This window comes from Podarcis bocagei, assembly GCF_964188305.1.
Source record: "Podarcis bocagei genome assembly, chromosome: 3".
Taxonomy (NCBI): Eukaryota; Metazoa; Chordata; class Lepidosauria; order Squamata; family Lacertidae; genus Podarcis; species Podarcis bocagei.
This window is the reverse complement of record NC_138127.1, coordinates 49,431,990-49,452,446: the sequence shown is the minus strand read 5'-3', so window position 1 is coordinate 49,452,446 and position 20,457 is coordinate 49,431,990. Positions and strand designations below refer to the sequence as shown.

General features: G+C 41.2%; 1 long non-coding RNA gene across 1 annotated transcript in view; it reads left to right on the top strand.

Moving 5' to 3' along the window:
• The window catches only part of LOC308582836, a 51,089-nt gene that overhangs the window by 11,134 nt on the left and 19,498 nt on the right, over window positions 1-20,457 (top strand). Inside the window, exon 2 of the long non-coding RNA XR_014005906.1 lies at window positions 17,870-17,927. This is a non-coding gene — a long non-coding RNA (uncharacterized lncRNA). The remainder of the gene's footprint in view (window positions 1-17,869; window positions 17,928-20,457) is intronic.

Here is a 20,457-nt window from a genome sequence, read left to right as displayed (position 1 = left end):
GTCATCTTGTTTGTTTTGGCCCAGTTCTCTAATCTGCCAAGGCCATTTTGAAGTGTGATCCTGTCCTCTGGGGTGTTAGCCACCCCTCCCAGTTTGGTGTCATCTGCAAATTTGATCAGGATGCCCTTGAGTCCATCATCCAAGTTGTTGATAAAGATGTTGAATAAGACCGGGCCCAAGACAGAACCCTGTGGCACCCCACTAGTCACTCTTCTCCAGGATGAAGCGGAACCATTGATGAGCACCCTTTGGGTTCGGTCAGTCAGCCAGTTACAAATCCACTGAGTGGTAGCATAGTCAAGACCGTATTTTACCAGCTTCTTTACAAGAATATCATGGGGCACCTTGTCAAATGCCTTACTGAAATCAAGGTAGGCTATATCCACTGCGTTCCTTTCATCTACCAGGCTTGTAATTCTGTCAAAAAACGAGATCAGGTTAGTCTGACATGACTTATTTTTCAGAAATCCATGCTGTGGTCTCAGAAGTGGTCTCAGATTCAGTGGCAAGTGTACTGGGCTGCTTGAATAGAAATAAAACATGACTTCGCCCAACATTTCATATCCAACAGGCATCTTCAGGACAAATGTGAAAAATAAATACACTGAGAGGAGACAAATATCTTTGCCCCAGAAGCAGGCAGCTGAATTTGTAATACTGTAAAAGGGTCCAACCTGGAAATATTGTGATGTATGCTAAAAAAGGGAAACAAGGATCAGTGTGTTGATAATGCAAAAAGAAGGCATGATGTCCTCGAATAAAAGCCCACTTGGGATCGTGAGAATTGAGCTGCAACCCTGCTTCTCCCCAGAAGAAAATGCCAATGGCCAGGCATGATGGGAGTTGTCTTTCATGTGCCTAGGATAAACTTTTGAATAAGCCTTTGAATTGGACCAGTCATTCCCAAATGCCCCACCCCCAACCTGGACCACTTGAAAATTGCAGAGAGTTTTGGCAGGCCACTTAATGGATTTTCTGCCCGTTCCAGCATTGGAATCTGCTGTGCTAGATGCTGTATATTTTTAAATTTTATTTGCATTGCTCCTTTTATTCCATATATTACCATTTGAATTACGTAGAATGCCATATGAAACACAGTATAAGAGACATGGAGCATTAGTTGTCTGTGGACTACAGTTTGGGAATCCCTGAGATAGACTATAGACGCCAGCCTGAGCTCTTTGGGAGACAAATAATCAAGAGCACTCCTTTTTTCAAACAGGCCATCACAGGATGCTACAATAACATCAAATGTTACAATAATGCGACACCACACCCAGTGTGCAGATTGCCTTGTCAGGTTTTAGGAGTTCATTTCCCTTTCATGATTATTTTATAGCAGGTAATTATTTTATAGTGTAAATAATTTAAGTAGGCAACATGAGAAGCACCATAAATGAGCAGCATTAGAGATGCATCAATACTAAATCTGGTGAGGAACGGACCCTAGATGCCCTTTGTTTTGTTTTGCATGGGTCCCTGCATGGGTTTTGCATGGGCCCCTGCAAACCTAAAAGAAACGAGTGGGGGGTTGTGGTGCTGCTACCGGATCCATTTCAATAATGGAAATGCGTGGGTGGCGACTGAAGAGACCCAAATCAGGCATAGAGCCAGAGTGGAAAGCTGAGAGCAGAATGCACAAAATGTTAAAGCAAAGGGGGAATCCCTGCAGGGTTTCAGATTTTCTCCTGATGGACACAAGATGAACAAGTGGGAATTCTGCCTGTAGACAGGCTGAGTGGAATGCTCTAGCTTTCTGTCACTCAGAAATTTGGGGGGGGGGGGGTGAACCAGCCCTTCTCTGCCACCTACTGTAGGAAACATAATATTTACATGCTTCGACCAAAAGTACCAAAAGTCAAACTGGAAAAAACAGAAGAGTTGTCCTGACCCTAGAACAAGAATCAGTTTGATAGCAAGTGGCATGCTGGATTCATTTATTTAGAATGATGTTCATTTTCAAAGCAATCTTTGCCATTGGGCAGTAATATTCTCCTCACATTGTGTGGCTGGTTAAGGCACTTACTCCTTCATTTCGGTGGGGTGTAATAGACCATTATTTTGAATAGTTCTCACTATTAAAATGATCTCATTTAATCAGAAAGCAGTAATTGTTGGCCCTTTTAGGTGAAGTGGGGTGGGTTGGGGGAATGGCTTCCCAAGCCTTTGTTGTTATCGATTTCATGGGAATCCCACAAATAGGCAGCTCACAAAGGTTCTTTTTGAAATATTGAAACTTCTTTTGAATATTTAAACTTTCTCCCTAGCCCTTTTTTGGGATATTTAGGGGAAAAAATATCTAGATACAAAATTAGTATCTACAAAAAAATAGTAACTAGGAAGCAATTTAAAGTTCATGGATTTTTTTTGGGGGGGGGGAGAGAAAGCAATTTAAAGTTCCCATGGAAGAAGACCCCAGATTGGAACAAACAGTTTTGGAAATTTCATTAAAAGTAGGGAATATATATATATATATGTTAAATATTGAAAATTAAATAAGCCTTGAGACACAAAGAAGCCTAAACAAATCCAAAATGAACAGAAGAAACCAAAGTCCTGGAACCAAAAACCACTTCAAAACAAGCCATCCTTCACTTTTGTCTTCAGAGAATCCTCATTGTTGCATTTCCCACTGAAATTCACTCACCAAAGGATATTTCATTTCTGTCTGGAATGGATAGGGGATATATAAATGAACACTGGAGCATAGGCATGACATCTGGGAAAGAAGGTTTCTGTAAATTCACTTGAAGAATAATATCATTGACATCTGCCTGGCTTTCCATGATGTATGGAGACCAGGGTTACCAATGTTGCCTTGCTGCCAAATCAGCGGATTCTTGATGCTATGAGTCAACTTTGGTGTTCTGTCTCAGAGTATGACATACAGGCAAATGAGTTCTTCTTGGGGCTGCAAAATATATATTCAGACTATACCAAGTTTTCCCTCTAGAGAAGGACCACCATCTTCTCCTTGACTCATTCTGCTACCCAGCCCAAGCTTCTTCACTTTACAATGTTCTGTCTTACAGAGGTGAGCCCAACAGGCTGCTCAAGTGAAGCAGAGATTCGCCTTCAGATTTTCTGTGCTATGCTGGCCCTACATCCACCCATACAAACCATTTCTGGGGTTTAGAGGCAGTGCAAGACATTTTTGGCTCTACTGTCTTGGGGAAAGGAAGCACCTATCAGATGTTAAGTTCAGCCCAGGATTAATGGCTCAACAAATTCTGCATAGCTACTTGAGTTGCCACTATGAGGGTGAGAAGAAATAGGTTTATTGTGTTTGGGACACATTAAATTTTTGATTGAAATAGCTTCATGTGGATGTTGCCTCCATGCAAACTGGGATACCTTTTTTAAAAAAATCTACTTCCGAAAAACCTTTGCTTGCATCTGGTATGGAAAATAGATGTGGTACACGAAGTACCGCTTCTATGATAATAACTGTGGCTTGCAGAGGCTTTAACAAAGCAACATGTGCTCCCATAATAATGGCCATTATACTTGTTCTTCACTCCACTGAGATGAACCCAAAGCAGATATAAATGCATTTCCTTATATTCATCTTTTGTTTTCTCCCTCCCTATGGAAATTTAGATCAGGGCAGAGATCTTATTATGTTTGCCTATTTTAGGTGACTAAATAGAGAGAGTCACAGAAGTGAAAAGTGTGGACAAAAATTCTAATCACAGATCTGTGGGATCCGTTGATGTGAGGAGCTTGTTCCACAACAATAGAAGAATCTTTATCTTCATCTTTGTCAGATACTTTTAGAAGTGACAATCCAAATGGAGAAGACATTATCACCTAACTAGGATATCATCATGAATACAGTTGTTCCCAAGCCAGACTTGCCAGAGTTATTGGAATTGAAGCCAGTAGAAGCACTTACTCCCATTATATGCACAAGGAAATAGGAATGCTATAAAGCATCTTGACTTTGAATTGCAAATCAGTTTCAGATGCATAACAGAGTTCACTTCAGGAAGGATAACCAGGTTTGTATTAAGTGGATTTTGCTCCATGGTTCCCTAGCAGCTGAAGAGGAAACAAAATATCTTGGGCTGGAGCCCACATGTTTCAGGAAAGTTGACACATCACGTTTGAATTTTCGTCTCCCACTCATGGCTGGGTATTTTATCCTCTTTCATCTCCATAATAACCTTGAGAAAGGAGGTAAGAAGGAAAAAGAGTGACTCATCCAACAATGCAGTGAGCCTTATGGCTTTGAACCCAGGTCTGTCTTGGTTCCAGTCTAACGTCTACAGACTATATTGACTTTTCACTTCTTCTTTGCTTATCCTTTACTTTGGCAGGAAAATGGAAGCCCATTGTGACTTAAACAATTCCCTACTCCCACTCACCATGCCCCCCCTCCACCTCTTTTTCCCTTTTCTTCCTAATGTAACACTAATGTCTCAACAAATGAAACTGATATGTAGAAAATGTAACTTGAAAAAAGAAACATTGCACATACTTTTGTAAACCAAGAAATCTTTAATAAAAATGTGTTTTTTTTAAAAAACCAATGTGCCTTATTAAATGTCCAATAATTCTTTCTTTCTTTCTTTCTTTCTTTCTTTCTTTCTTTCTTTCTTTCTTCATTTAATAATAATTTTAAAATGTACCTTAAGAATGCATTACTGTGAGAAGTTATGGTAAGAGATGCCATTTGGATTTATGTATCGCACAGGTTTAAGGTTAAGTGTTTGAAATTCAGCATATTTATACTACTGAACTATGATATTTCTACTACTATATATTCATAGTATTCATACAAAACAACATGGGTAGGCTGTAGCTCAGATCAAGGGTGTATCAGTGAGATCTGCCTTGATACAGAAGGCCTCAGGTTCAACCCCCAATATCTCTAGGTAGGCCTGGGAATGCCCCCTACTTGAAACCACTGCCAGTCAGTGTAGACAAGACTGAGGTAGGTTGGCGAATGGTCCGACTCTTGTCCCACAATAAATGGTTTGTAGGCCCCAAAGGGCTCATTTGTAGCAATGTGGAATAGAACTGGAAATCCCCAGGTGCCCCATTCTATAAGCTACACAATGTACAAATCTTGAAAAAAACATTAAACAACAAGAAGCCTGCAGTGTGCACAAGTAAAACCACAATCCAACCAAAGAGAATGACTTTTTCATCCCATTAATTTATGTGGAAGCATTTGGATGTTCTTAAAGCTGCAGCCCTATAACCATTTACTTGGGGATAAGCCCCATTGAAGTCAATGTGACTTACCTCTGAGTAGACGTGCACAGGATTGCACTGTTAATTCTTTCCAGTTGAAACCAATGGACTTATTAGTGCTTAATTTGACTGGATCATGTCCTAAATTTTTGGTCAAAGGCCATATTTCTAGTAGAAACAAAATATTATAAATAAATCCTATATATAATAGAAGGGTTGCTAAGAGAATTATTCAAGAAATTAAGAATAATAAAAAAGGAAGGTCAAGCAAAACAAAACTAGTTGACTAAACTTGAAAAACAAACCATGCAAAACCAGTGCTCTGTTAGTTATTGTAATTTCCAATGGGAAAGATCAAGGGACCCTCTGACATCTTTCTTCTTGCACATTCAGGACGCTTTGTGTTCCTGATGCTATTGAAGGGGTTGTGCAGGGTTGCCATATGTCCTTTTCCAGGACACATCCTCTGGTTCATGAGCATGTAAAATGAGTCGTTATAGCGATCCATAGTTAAAAGTAGAAGTCGGCAAGTGTGTCCACTTTTTTGCTCTTCAAAATATGGCAACCCTACAATTCCACTTTGTCACTGCAAAAGTTTTGGGGTGCTTCACTTCTAGCCAGTGCTTGCCCCATAACTTCCTACTGCAATTCCACAACTTCTTATACCCAAAAAGTTACTGTGTCCTGCTTTTGTCCTGCTACAGCCTCTCCAGACAGCAAAAACACAGGAAACATTGCAAAACAAACTAAAGCAGAATCAATCCACCACTAATGGATTATTTCTGCATTAAGAACACAATGCAGAATACACCCACAATAAAAACCAGTCTGAAGGGAGCCTCAAACAACTTAATTGTATTGTGTTTTTAGATTTTTACCATTATCCTTGAGTTTAAGGGCTTTGAGTTGGGGATGAGGATTTGGGGTACAGAGTTTTGTTCATTTATCAGACAGAAGCAAAGGATTTGAATGCAGTAGGGTAATGAGATTAAAAGAAAAATCCACTGTATTGAAGCTGAAATTTAACATTATGTAACCAGTTTGGGACACATCCTTCATAAAAAGTAAGCATTTTCCCTAGCACTTCTTCCAAATGTCTTCATGATGATTTCCAATGACTAGCCCAGGTCCAGGGCCAAACAAGAAGAGTCAGTGTTGAAGATTAAGGCAAGAAATATTGAAACCAGATGTAAGGACAGGGGAAGGAATCAAGCTCCAACTCAGCCACACTGCAGAGCTTTCTGATTCTTGCAGATTGTCAGGAGTAGGAACGGCTGCTGTGTTGGTGGCAGGGAGGCCTCCTTTATGAATGGACTATTCAGCACTATGTACAAGTACTCAGGCAAGCAGGAACAGCGGCCACAGCAACAAATCACCTTTATATGTAATCCCGTGAGACCTTGCCACAAACACAATGACAAGCCTCTTGAATAGGCCCTTAGAAGAAGATGTTGAGCTAGTTAGACTTGCCTAGTAAATAAGTGTGGAAAAACTCTGGATTAAATTTGGCTCTTACAAATGAGAGAGAGAGAGAGAGAGAGAGAGAGAGAGAGAGAGAGAGAGAGAGAAAGAGAGAGAAATAATATGAATGTCCCAAAGGTGACATGAGTTAGATTAGAACAGGGAAGTGACAGCCATATTCTGTAATATGTGGAACCTTCTGTAGCAGAAATGAGGGAGTCTTCATTTTCTGACAACACTTAGCTTAATTCATGGAACATTTTCAAGGCTGCTAGTCAGCTATGAATGATCCTGCTGTGACTTTGGGTCTTGCTCTGCTGCAATGAGACAATACTGTGTGCATAAAACCTTAGAAAATAAGCTTTTTGAGACTATTTCTCAGAAAAGTGTGGAACTAGAAAACTAGAAATGTGACCATAAGACTTTTCTAAAAAAATATTTTTCTAGAAATGAGTGCAATTGGTGGCCTCTTGGGTACGTGGGGTTTCTGCAGTTTCTCAACAACAGCTGAAAAGCAAAGATATCTCAATTCCAATGAATGTATTAGATCAAGCAGCCACAAGTTCTCAAGTGCCTTCTCTCTTGCAAAACCAGCAAAGACAGTGCTCTCTGTTCCTCTTGTGAGCACATCTTGGACAGAGAGAGGGCATGTGGATTGATTCCCAGATCCCTAGAGCAAAATAAGGTAAAATCTGCTTTTGTATCTTGGGCAGAGGGACTCTTGATGGAGCTTCAAAAATTAGTTTCTTCCCACTGTTCTGATCCGGAGTTCTTAAAGTCTTGGAAAACTGGACCATTAGTCCAAGCAGCTTTTGTGAACCTGTAGCCCTCCAGATATTTTGCCCCAGCCAATACACCTACAGGCAGACTGTGGCTTGTAATGCAAAACTAAAACTAAAAGCACAGCATGTGAGAACTGACTTGGGCAGTTCCAGGTGAAACAAGCCAAGAGGACCAATAGACTACTCCTTTCCTCTTGCCAGTGTATCCTGGTGAGTGAGGCTCTGGGTGTGGCTCATAATAGTAACTTTATTCCAGCTTTCATGAGAGGAGTATGGCTGATCTAGGAATGGTTAGAGGTTTTCTTGAGTTCCAGCTCATGATCTGTTTATTTGCTTGCACAATGCTTATGCAGAAGTCAGACTATGCCCCGTTTTTATTGAGCATTTGTTCTGGTTTGTTAGACAGCAACAAGCATTCCACTGAGGTGCTTCACATTAATCATTCATCTTACACTTTTCAGTACATAGATTTCCCAGTCACTTTCCTAAACACAATAAGTAAATAAATAATCTGGATTTATTGCACTAGGGTTGCCCACATTAGTTGTGCAAACAGAGTGTTACCCATGTTAGTTGTGCAAACCTAAATTTCCAGTATGCACTTTAATCTTTCCCCTCAAAATACTGACAGTCCGGAGGTTGCCTTCAAAGTCTAAGCATACCTGCCAAGTGCCTTGAAAAAAGAGACATGCCGTTTCTTTGCGCAAGATTGCGGTGGCCGTTTTGGCTGCCTGTCTCTCACTCTCACGCTGTACTCTCAACCCAAAAAAGCACTTTTTTCCAGACAAGAGCAAGGCACAGGTCATGTGACTCACCTGGGTGCACACCCCAGTTTTGGGTCTGAAAAAGTTGGACGGTATGTCCGGGCATACAAAAATCTGGAGTAGTTCTGACCCAGGTTTTATTTAGGACTCAAATTTTCATTCTCTCTCTCTCTCCCTTGATCAGGCAGACACCTATGAATAATCTTGGTAGATCTTAATGTAAGAACATATTTGATATGAAAACTGTGGTAACAAAACTGTATTCTGCTTACAGCATTTCTCTGTATTTTCCTAGATCCCTGGGGAATCTTATAGCAACCCCAAAGGTTTGTCAAAGGAACAGCAACAAAAAATCCTGCCTTGCCCTTACTTCCCTTTTCTCTTAGAAACTTTGCATCCCAAGTGTATGAAGGCGTGGCTCAGAGCTAGAAGACTTTTTCAGGCATTATGGGCCATGTGATTACCATAATGTAAAGAAGGAGAGTGAGGTCATGCTTTCTGGCTTTGCGTTTAGACATATCCTTTGGTTCCATCCATGGTCATGAGTTGTGGCTGAAGGTATGAAAGAGGGAGTCCACCCTACATACCTAGACTCCCCATATGATTTGACCCCCTGCCTAGTCAGGGTTCTCATTTGTGAGGGAAACCTATGTACCCAGAATAGTCCCAATGAACAGATGGTGGCCGGGGTGGTCTGTCTGGGTTGTGACAGGGCAGGGGGACCAACAAGTGCACTCCCCTTCGTGCAATTGTAATCTTGTGCAGCACTGAACACCCTAAACAAGGTAGATTAGCCACCATTTTAAGTCTGGGCGTCTCCTCCTTCCATGCCTTCTCTTCAGTACGTTTATTACAAAAACGACTGAAGACAGCCCTGCATTTTCCACTTGCCGGCAAACCTCAAGCAGACAGATGCTGTGTGTGCTGGTGAACAGAAGCAGCTTTCTTCCAGTCTTGCTGGCGGGAGTCCTGGTGCTTGGTGCTCCTAGAAATCTGAAGTGTTGGCCCAAAGAATAGCACCAGAGATCTCTCTGTGTATGAGATGTTTGTGTTCTTTTCTCAGAAAGAAGGTTCTAGTTGTAGCAACAGCAAGGCAGAGGAACTTGCTTGTGGGAGAGGGTTTGGAGGGCGAGTCCCAGTGGTACACAGTCCAAATTTTGGGTGGCCATTCACAGCTTCTAGTTTAGTAAACTTATTTCAAAAGCATTACAGACAGACCTCCTGGCCTCTTCTCACCTCTGAAGGCAGCTTATAGCTTTCTGCCCTTATTCCTCTCAGGGTTCAGTTGCAGTTCTTGAAACTGGCACATTTGCCTAGACAAAGAGGAGAGACTATTGAGGGCAGGGCGTTTGTGGTGTTTTCCTGGAGAAGTCCATAATCTCATGTACACGTGAGGAGGAATAGCTTAGTAATAGAGAATTTGACTGCAAATCAAGGGGCATATTGTAAAAGGGTTGTTGAAACATTGCAAATGAGTTGTTGGCACCAAGTTCTCTTTTTTAATTTAGCAGATTTCCCCCAGAAACGATAATTCCAGATTAAATGGGGAGAAAATATGAGCATCCATTTTGGGGTGGTTTTTTTTTTTAAAGTAATCTTTATTTATTTTTTTAAAAATACAGAGATTCAAAATAATTGTGGAATAAAGTTTACAAATTTTTAATGGCAGCTAAAAATGAAGAATTATGCAATAAACAAATAAAAGGTCAGGGTGCCGGGGAAGGATATCAGTCAGAAGCTTATTTATACATTTCTTAACAGTAAACAAAAAACACGAGTCTGTTTTGCACTTATACATTGGTGCACGTAGAGAGGGGACAGATTGTCATCTGTATTTTCTTAAAGCAACCATAGACTTCCAAATGTTGGGTATGGGTTCAAATTGTGTGAGTCATCCTTTTGCCATTTCTAATTTGCAAGTAGATTTTTTTCCAGTAGGACTACCTCCCACAATTTATTGTACCGTGTGAAGAGGTTGTTGTTGTTGTTCAGTCATTTAGTTGTGTCCGACTCTTCGTGACCCCATGGACCAGAGCACCCCAGGCACTCCTGTTTAAATCTTTCCAGTGTCTGACAATAATAGCCCTGGTGGCCAATAATAAATGGGACACCACCTTTCTGCAGTGTGTAAGTAACTGTCCAGTTTCAAATAAGTTTATAAGTGTCATCTGGTGGGAGACAGCAATCATATGGTTAATGATTTTACCTATTGAAAAATTGAGTTCCAGAAGGGTTGTATGTTGGAACAGGACCATCACATATGTATATGTTTCCTGTCAACATCATGGCAAGGACGTAGGAGCTATATATGCCAGTTTGCAAGGGGTTAAATACCACCTATGGATTAATTTCAGAGTTCTCTTTTTCTCATGGAGATAGATTTGTATGGTGGCTGTCATCACAGACTATTCAAATCATCTTCATTGATGGAACAATGTAGGTCTTTCTTCCACATCAGCTTAGCACCATTTAAATTGCTAAATTCATCTTCTAGAAGAAATTCATCTTGTTTTGAAATTAGACCTCTAGATTTAGTATCCTGAGCTTCCATTTTGATGCCAGGGACAATGTGTAGATGCTATGGTAAAATGTTCTGGCTTCAGAACAAAGATTAATCAACAGGTTGTGCCTATAGAACTTTCCATGCAAATAAAAATCACTGAATAAAGTTATCAGGAATAAATATTAATCATCTGAACAATTCTACTGAAGTTAGTGGTTGTGTTTTGTTGGACAACCCCTTAGCTTTGCACACCCGCCACCAATCATAGGGAAGTTCTGTTGCTACTGTTGGCTGTCTGGTAGCAACTGCAGATAATATTCTACACAGAGCTATTCCACGTCTTTAGATAATGAATTCCATTTGTAGTTAGGAGCCCAAGGCTGAAAAAGATGTGCAGGTTTCCCCTCCACACTTCCCTCCTGCTGTCCACATTTGTCTATAACAAATTCCTCATGTGTTGTCCTAATCACCTGACACCAGGCATCTGATATTGAGATTAGCTGAACTCTCACCAGGGAAAAATACATCTCCACATGTTATGTGTTTCACAAAGAAAACTTGCTTTACCGTGCACTGAAAATACCGGTAGTTTATAAAATGGCACCTTCGCACTGGATTTCCCAGATGTGATGTGCTGAATACAATGCTTTATGCAAGCCTTGGATAAAATGCTTCTGGTACTGTGCATTATTGTATGTTATAAGCAAATTTGCCTGACTATAAATGCTACTCAGTGTTTTGTGAAAACTTTTCATCTCCCTTTCATTCAACATTTCATAGGTCTCTTCTTCAGTCTATCAAAATAGCAAATTTAATCTAGATTAGCTATGCAGAATGAATAAAAAGTAGAGGAGACAATAGGTACCACATCTGCCCTATTCTTCATATACCATTTTATGGTGCATCTTGTAATTTCTGCATGGAAAAGTACAAAACGCAACAGAAGAAAAGCCAATCTGAAAGCTATATTCTTCCTTCAAAGTTAGGCCAGTTCCCCAATGAAAGAAGCCTTAGGGTGTGATACTATACTCACTTTCCTTTGACTAAGTCTCCCTGAACTGAATGGAGATTACTTCTCAGTAGTCACATATAGGATTTCACTGTTAGTTGATTGATCCCATCAGTTTAAATCAATCCATACTTTATTTATTCATTTTAAAATTAAATACTGGGGAGTACTGATGAGGAGGCACTATGTGTCATCCTGGCCCTCACCATCAACACCAGGTTTTGGGAATGTTCTCTAAAAGCAATAAGAACACAAAAAAACTACCATCACAAAAAACTTCTTCTACCTGTTTTGCTTCAGTTCCAGGTTTGGGATCCAATACAAACTACAAACTATGAAAGCTAAATTGGAACTCCTAGCTTCTTTTGCTGATCCTATGACTATCTTTCATGTCCTTATACTGCAAAGGAACCCTAAAATTTGAATAAATAATGTTGAAGACCCCTTTGTATACTAATTCTTGGATGAGGCCATCTGGACGAACAGCAGGCCCAGATGCTTTCCCCTTGTTCATCACTTTTATCCTGCCAATTATTAATGCAAATGACATCCTACTTACTCTAAAGCAAGCAGTGGGTCTTCTCTTGAGTGAATTGGCAATGGCTGGTACAAAAGTAAGACCTCCCCGTCCCGTTCCCCCCCCCCCCGCCCCGGAATAATGGAATAGTTAGTTAGAAAATTATATTAGGAACACTTGCATAGATGACACAATATTATTTATAAAATTTATTTGCTTGACACCTTTGTGACTGCAGAACTATTGCCATTCTTCATGGTCACCAATTGCTAATAGGTCACTCTGGTTAGTTTAGCCCTGTTTAGGGAAGTTTTTAATGACTGATGATTTAATGTATTTTTAATCAGCCAGATGGGTACGGTAGAAATAAATAAATAAATATAATAATAATAATAATAATAATAATAATAATAATAATAATAATAAACCTCCACTTTCTTTGAATGAGCCAGGATCAACCACAGTTATGTTCCTTGCTTGTTAGCAAACCCATAGTTTAACCTAAGTTTGGATCTAATGGGGAACTCTAGTTAGCTTAAAAGTGGAAACTGATGTTTCCAGTCTCCTCACAGCTGTGTAGGAGCGGAGACTGCGTGGGAGAGTACGTGAGCCCAAGGTTCATTATTGTTCTTGCATACAATTGCAAAATGGGCCAATGCGTGTGATTCAGCAGAGAAAGTGGACCTGGGGCAGATCTGCATTCATGGTTTATAATGTTAAGAAAGGGTTAAGGAAAGATTTTCCAAAAGTAAGCGACACATTACGTTTAGCTTAGAACATTAATAATGTGTTATTAAAATGTGACACTGAGGGTGCTTAGATTCAGTCCTGGTTCTACACATGCAGTAGAATGTGGTGTTGAGCTCTGATGTGGTGAAAACATGACTTTGCTATTCATACACACTGCAGGCGGGGGGGGGGGTCACATTTAGGAATGTTCCCAGATACAATCAACTCCTTTTCCCCTGATACACTAGCTTTTTAAGTGCAAGGAGGTGCTTAGTGGATTCAAAAGCAGCATCGTAGACTTGTAGTCCAAAGTGGCATAGCCAATTGCACCACCTCGAGATTCTCCCAGCATATTCTGCTCAGAGACACAACCAAATGATGTCAGTTGCTGTCATAACTGAACATTTTTCTGTTTGTATCAGACCAAGCCCAAAGTTTCCCCAGGCCTGTTATTAGGTGCATTATCAGCCTTCTGTGTATCCATGGAATGAAATGTGATAATCCCAGATGTCTACTGTTTCCAGTAAAGCTGTAAATCACCCAAATTAGAGACAAAATGATGCAGCCAGGACTCCTCTCGGAATTCCCATTTTGTTGTTCAGTTTCCATTGACATGTCTCTATTACGCTGCTGGTTGCCAAAGCCTGAGTATGTCACTGATAAACAAAGGAACTTGCTAGACAGCAAAAGCAAAGGGTTCCTTTCCCAGAAAGAGGCGAGGCTCCTCATGATTGGGAAATAATGGGGACTGCGTTCGCATCCAACAAAAGGAAGTGCTAAACATCTGCTGCACTTCAGTCTCCTTGGATTCTGGTCAACTCATTAAGCAGCTTCCCAAGAAACAACAGAGGACCTTTTTTGGCATTTTTTTAGGATTAAGTGTTCAACTATCATAATGTTTCAATTTATTTTAAGAGTATCCTTACCCCATGCCATTATTTACACAGCCTAAGAGGTGTACCCCAAAGTGGAGCAAAACACTGAACTAACTCTCACTGTGAAAATGATCGGGATGATATTATAGTCCCATTGAGCTATAGCACAAAGGAACATCCATTTGGGAAAGGAGACGGTCTGAATTCCTAGTGGAAGCAAGTTCTAGGTCAAATCTGATTTTAGTTCCCAGGAAAGCTGGACCTGACAGGGCTGCTAAACACTGCAGCATGAATGTGGATCTTGGGACTAGAGTCCTCTGAGTCAGAGAGGAGAGGTAGATCCTAGTGGCTGTGCATGGAATTGCAGAGAAAGCAGAGCACAAAAACAGCCTGTTATCCTAGCCTCATATAACCAAGTCTAATTAACACATGTAGGGGTTAATACCATAGAGTAAGCTGTCATGCCCGGCTTATCTATGTCCACTTCCCCTCACTTTGGAAGGAACTAGGTAGTCAAGCCCCCAGTCTACCCGAGAAGCTCAACATATGAAGAAGTTTGACCTGCTTAGTTGCATGACTCACCATACCAGTAATTTAGTCACTTTTAGCAGTCCTACACCTGAAAACGATAGGAACACTTGATTCATAGTTGCTTTTTGGTACATAGTGATGGTGTTTTCTTCTACAGTCATACCTTGGAAGTCGAATGAATCCGTTCCGAAAGTCCGTTCGACTTCCAAAATGTTCGGAAACCAAAGTGCTCCTGCAGCCAATCAGAAGCTGCGGAAGCCCTGTTGGGTGTCTGGCTTCCCAAAGAACGTTCAAAAACTGGAACACTCACTTCAGTTGTTTGGGAGCCGATTTGTTCAGGAGCCAAGGTGTTTGAGATCCAAGGTACGACTGTATTACTATTATTATTGTTACTGTTGCTGTTGTTGCTATATTTTATTTCCCGATCTTCACCTTAAGATCCCCCCAGACAGATCACAACAATTTAAGATGCAACATTAGCAACAATTTTAAAAAACTTGCAATTACAAAGTATGTAGTCACACAAAAAATAGGGTTGGTCCTAAAAATATACATCTCAGGCACATTTATGGTCTTTTTAAGATCGTACTGCGGCCCATGAGGCCATCTGGAGTTGGATCATGTAAACAATCACACGGCAATGGCTGCCTATGTCAACTGGAAGGGAGCATAATGTGATCATTCAGCTCATGTCGCTTCTATACAACAAACTGCTCTTAGCAAGCCATGCTACTTCTGGCTTGAGCTAGTGCAAACTGGCACTGCTTCATTGATGTCAATGCAGCAAGCACTACCTCGCCATCTGGTCTCACATTTCTATATCTGGATCTTGTACATAGCCTTCTTAAAGCCCCCCTTTATGAGAAGCTCGGGGAGCACTGGGCTGGCCAGAATGAATGCCTGTTGTGTGCCAGACAGGATGCCAACATACCTTTACAGTTCAATTGCTTTTTCTGAGGTTGGTGTTAATCTTGGCATCCTAATGGTCTAGCGGAACAAGATTAATGATGAAATCCTGCAACGAAGTGACTTTTTAAATTTTATTAGAAGGCATGTTTATTGGTGGGGAGAAATGCCAAAGGGACAACACTGGAAACAAATCTCCCATTTATCCACAAAACAGGTGTAGCACGGACAGTGGCAGAGCAAGACTCCCCGATTCAGCCCTAGAAATACTCCTTCAAATAGAAACTGTGATTTAACCTTAGCCAAGGAAGACCTGTTTGGGGAATGGTAAATAGCTGAACTGGCTTTGTATGTACATGCAAGTAACACGAGGGTTTAAATAGGTTTGTTAAAAGGACTAGAAAGTCAAAAACTTTAGTGCTTGTGACAGGCCACACTACCAAGTTTTTGCCTGGGGCCACAAATTCACAGCCAGACAACTCCTTAGTTTCCCTCTCATTTGACTGGTGCAATTCACATGTAACCAGAGGTGCCGAGTTCCACACGACATTGCGGGGGGTGGGGCTTGTTGCGTGTATGTGATGTCACAAGTGCAACACACATATGTGACAGGAGAAGGGCATGAAGCCCGGGGAGGCCCTCTGCCACTGCGGGGAGGCCGGGTGGGGCCCTGGACCTGAAGAATGGGGGAGGGGCTCAGCCCCATCCTCATATACTTATGGGGGGCGGGGGGCACTGAGCTGTCCTCAGCCCCATAGAGCTGGCACCTACGCATGTCACTAAGTTTCCTCTGTTCAACACTTTTTGGTCCCTAACACAGGCATTTTTCTATTATTCCTGCATTCCCCTTCCAAATCCTGGAATAACAGTCTCATAGGCCAAACTGGGGTGCCTAATATGGCCTCAGGGCCAAACATGTGTGAAGGCAAGGCTACCGCAAACGCAACCTACTATTTTTATGTTACAGAACAGCCCAAGCTGATAAGATCTGAAATTGTACATACTGTATATGTATAAAGTGGGAGCTGGTTCCTCAATGAACTCTTTGAAGAGTGAAATATTAGCAGCGAAATGCAAGTGCTGGGATAGGTGCTGCTCTGCATTCTCTTTCCCTTATAAGCTTTAGCACATGGAACATGTCAGCAGGCGCTGCCGAGGCTGTTCTCAGATTCCTAGCAGAAGGACAACAAAGGAACTTTTTTTCAGCTGGTTCATTTACTTTACGATGGGGGGGGGGGAGAGTTCTATTATAAAAGCAGATGTTATGGAAATCTGGCCCTTAAGCAAAACTGGATTTGGTGCAGAAACAGGATTATTTATTGTAAATCCCTTACGAGTAAAACTGTGTACACTTTTCAAAAAAAGTAACAAAAAACGAAGTGCTGGTTTTGAATAAGATTAGTGGAAAGTAATAGAAGATAAATAATGACATTTCAGATTTCTGCAGTAGATATATTGAGCCAAACATTGCTCTATTTCTTGTGTGTCTGTTCAACACAAATGTACTCAGTGTGAAACTGACTAATCTGTCATAATCATTATTGGAACTGTTTCTCTCTCTCTCCCAACCACACACACACAAATAACACTTGGAGTTGTTATGCTTAATTATGGCAGTGTACACTTGATGGCTAATAGTTTAATATAAAAACTGACTCCTGTGAAAAGCATTGGGCTATACGATTTCTATCTGTTTTTACTTATTTTCCCTTTCACACATGTAAGTAATCTTTTGATATTGCAGAGATCAAGCGATAAACATGTACATGAAAACAAAGCTCAGTTCCAATTCAGACATTATTTTTTTTCTTTTTGGAAATTCAGTAATTACTCTTGAGTTTATATCCATTAAGAAATGCTAGTTATCAACTTTCTTATAAGAATCACTAGGATTTTTTGTGTGTGAGAGAGCCTACTCGACACAATAAAGGAAAGACTGTAGCCCTTTTCAGGCATCCAAAATAACACAGGTGTGCTTAAAGCAAAGATGGAGTAGAGATAGACCCCACCCCAACATCTGTTTGGTTCCTCTCCAAACTTTGCAGATTAAGTGTGAAGATCTTAAAGGGGGATTCCACTTCTTTTCATTGACCCATAGTTAGTTTTTCTCTTGCAATCACGGAACCCAGTGTAATAAACTGGATGTGGTATGACTTCCCTGCAGTCTTCAGACATCCACATTGTATATATTAAAGTTGGGATCAGAGGGGTGGGGCCTTCAGACATAGGGATGTTGGAGGGGGCATTCTGCATTCCTGAAGAGGGTTTTTGTTCCTTGTGCTTATAATTTGTGTTCAGTTAGTTTGACTAATTGTTACCAGCTCATCAAAAGAGTGTACCCCATGCTATCTCTTTTTGGTCTATAGCTTTGTCTATTGCATCACCAAATACCAGCTTGTATGTATTGATCCATATTTTAGATTTGTTTCTATTTTTCATTATGACATTTTATTAGTTTAACCATCCTAATAGTTGTATTTATTTTCAGTTTTTGGAGAGAAAGCAACTGTCCCCTTTCTTTATTTTTGTTTTTTTTGGGGGTATGAATCTCATGTTTACAACTCCAGAATTAAGTTGATATCTGTTTCCACAGCTCTGCTTCTGGGGATTTAACCGCAGCTGGCTTCACAGAAGGTTTTCCTGCCATGGAGGTAAGTTGCAGAAAAGCTTCACTTGCTAAATTGTTGGACCAGATTATTCAATGCACAGGAGCAGACCAGGAAAACAAAGAGTGGCCTTAGTAAAAGCTGGCACATTCAGCAGGAAAATCATCTGAAATGGCTCTGTGAAAAATGATAGCTCGTTATGTTTTCAAGCAGGGCAGTGACTAATCATTATTTTTCTGTCCAGTGTTACCACGTTAGAGGGCCACATAGGGAGAAACAAGCAGAAAAAGGCAGCTGACACATGGGTCATCTCTCCCCGCTAATAGAAAGAAGGCTTCCAAATTCCTCTTTTAAATTGTCCTTGGCGATTCACTGCTGTGGTGGCAATGGCAGAAATATCCTCCTTACATCATGTGATATCATCTTTTCCCAGCAGACAAACCTTCGCTTTTTGAGCTTATTTTGAAAACCTTCATTGCTTGCAAGGTACTTCTAATCTTATAAGAGTGGGGGGCACTTGGCTAATCATTGTTAAGTATATTTTGCAGTTTTCAGTGCTGTAACTCAGGACTTTTTTCCAGTCAGAACTTGCCAGAACTCAGTTCTGGCACCTCTTAGGTGGGCGACATTGCCATTATAAGAGAACAAAGGAGGCGTTTCATTATAAGAGAACAAAGGTGAGTTTCAGCACCTATTTTTCTAGCAAAATAGCTCTGCTGTTACTGGGATAGAAATCCAGGTACACTGTATGTTTGGCCCAGAAGACCCTGATTGGATGAGATAGAACAGCACAGAGACCTACCACCATTTCCTCAGCTTCAGAACTCACATTTAGATGGTGGCATAGGAAGAGGGGTGCAGTGGTTGCTGTTCACCCCAGTGTCATCACTGAGGGGGTTGACTGCAGGGTGGCTCGGGCAATGGCAGGCTCCGTGCTGCCTGACACGGCAGCGTGGGGCTTGCGGACTCCATGGAGGTTCCATGCAACATGCTCTGCCCTGGCTTGCCCCGCCCTATGGGTGGCTTGCCCTGCCCCCGGGTGCAGGGCATTTGCTCCGCCCCAGGTGCCCTAGCAGCTAGCTACACTGCTGCATTTAGCTGCTGGAACATTCTCTGAAGTCTGCTTGATTTTTACTAGCAGGGTGCAGTCTGAGGGACTGGATGAAATGAAGTAACAGCAAAGTCTGTAACCTCTTACAGTGGAAAAGTCCTCTACTCAAAAGGCTGTCTGCTTCAATTCTTCTTTAAAGATTAAGAACCACCAGAAAGGGGGGGGGCAGGGGCCTTGAAATTGCCCCTCAGCACCCAGCACCTGGCGAAGAGACTGAGTAGGCATAGAGGTCACTTGGTCAGCCTTCTGCACTTATGGTGACAGGTGTTGTATTTCTATTTAGGGTTTTTGGGTTGTTGTTTTTTACTAATTCTTTCTAAATGTGCACCTGCTACATATAAATTAGCCCAGGCAAAGTCTATGCAAATCTGTGTCCTCTTTTGGAGATTACACATTTTCCCCTTTTTGGCAATTTGTAACCTGCGTTCAGAAAAGCTTACACAGAGCTAAGGATGTGAATACAGTGATGAACAGCTAATACAGTGGTACCTCTGGTTACGTACTTAATTCGTTCCAGAGGTCCGTTCTTAACCTGAAACTGTACTTAACCTGAAGTACCACTTTAGCTAATGGGGCCTCCTGCTGCTGCCGCGCTGCTGGAGCACGATTTCTGTTCTCATCCTGAAGCAAAGTTCTTAACCCGAGGTACTATTTCTGGGTTAGAGTCTATAATCTGAAGCGTATGTAACCCAAAGTACCACTGTAGCTTAGTGGTAGGACATCTGCCTTGAATGCAGAAGGTCCCTGGTTCAATCTCCAGCATCTTCTGACTGAAATTCTGGACAGCCACTCAGTGTAGATAATACTGAGCTCGATGGTTTGCCTCAGTATTAGGCAGCTTCTGAGGTTCAAATGACAGTGTGTGTGTGTGTTGAGAGAGAAAGAGAGAGAGAGAGAGAGAGAGAGAGAGAGAGAGAGAGAGAGAGAGAGAGAGAGATATTATGTGAGCGTTTGGCACTGCCCACTTTGCCTTGAGCCTACATTTGGCTGGCAGCCCTTGTCAGAAATGCACCCTCTGCCCCACTTTAAGCAGTCCTCCTGGCCTCAATAACCTTCTCCTTTCAAAATTGCCAAACTTACAAATGTACGTATAAATCATAGAAGTTTGTGGAATTCATTACTCCAGTTGAAAAATATTAAGTGTTCCCTGAACGAGATTTTCAAAACTCATTATTAAGCTTTTGTGCTGGATACATGGTATGTGGGGTTTGGGGTGGTTTTTTTGGTTTTTTTGTAAGATGACTAGATTTCCTCCAGCGCTGTTCAGTTTTGCCAACATCCTTCCCTCAGAAGAAATGAAATCAAGGCTAACAAAGATATGTGATTTATAAGGACTTCAGGGAGGCCAGGAATGTTTCCAATTTTTAGTTACTTTTATGCTGTCAGTGATGAGAAGGCTATGGAGATCTTTAAAGCTTATTGGACTCACGTAGTTTTTGGTCTGCTCACAAATAATCGTTGCCA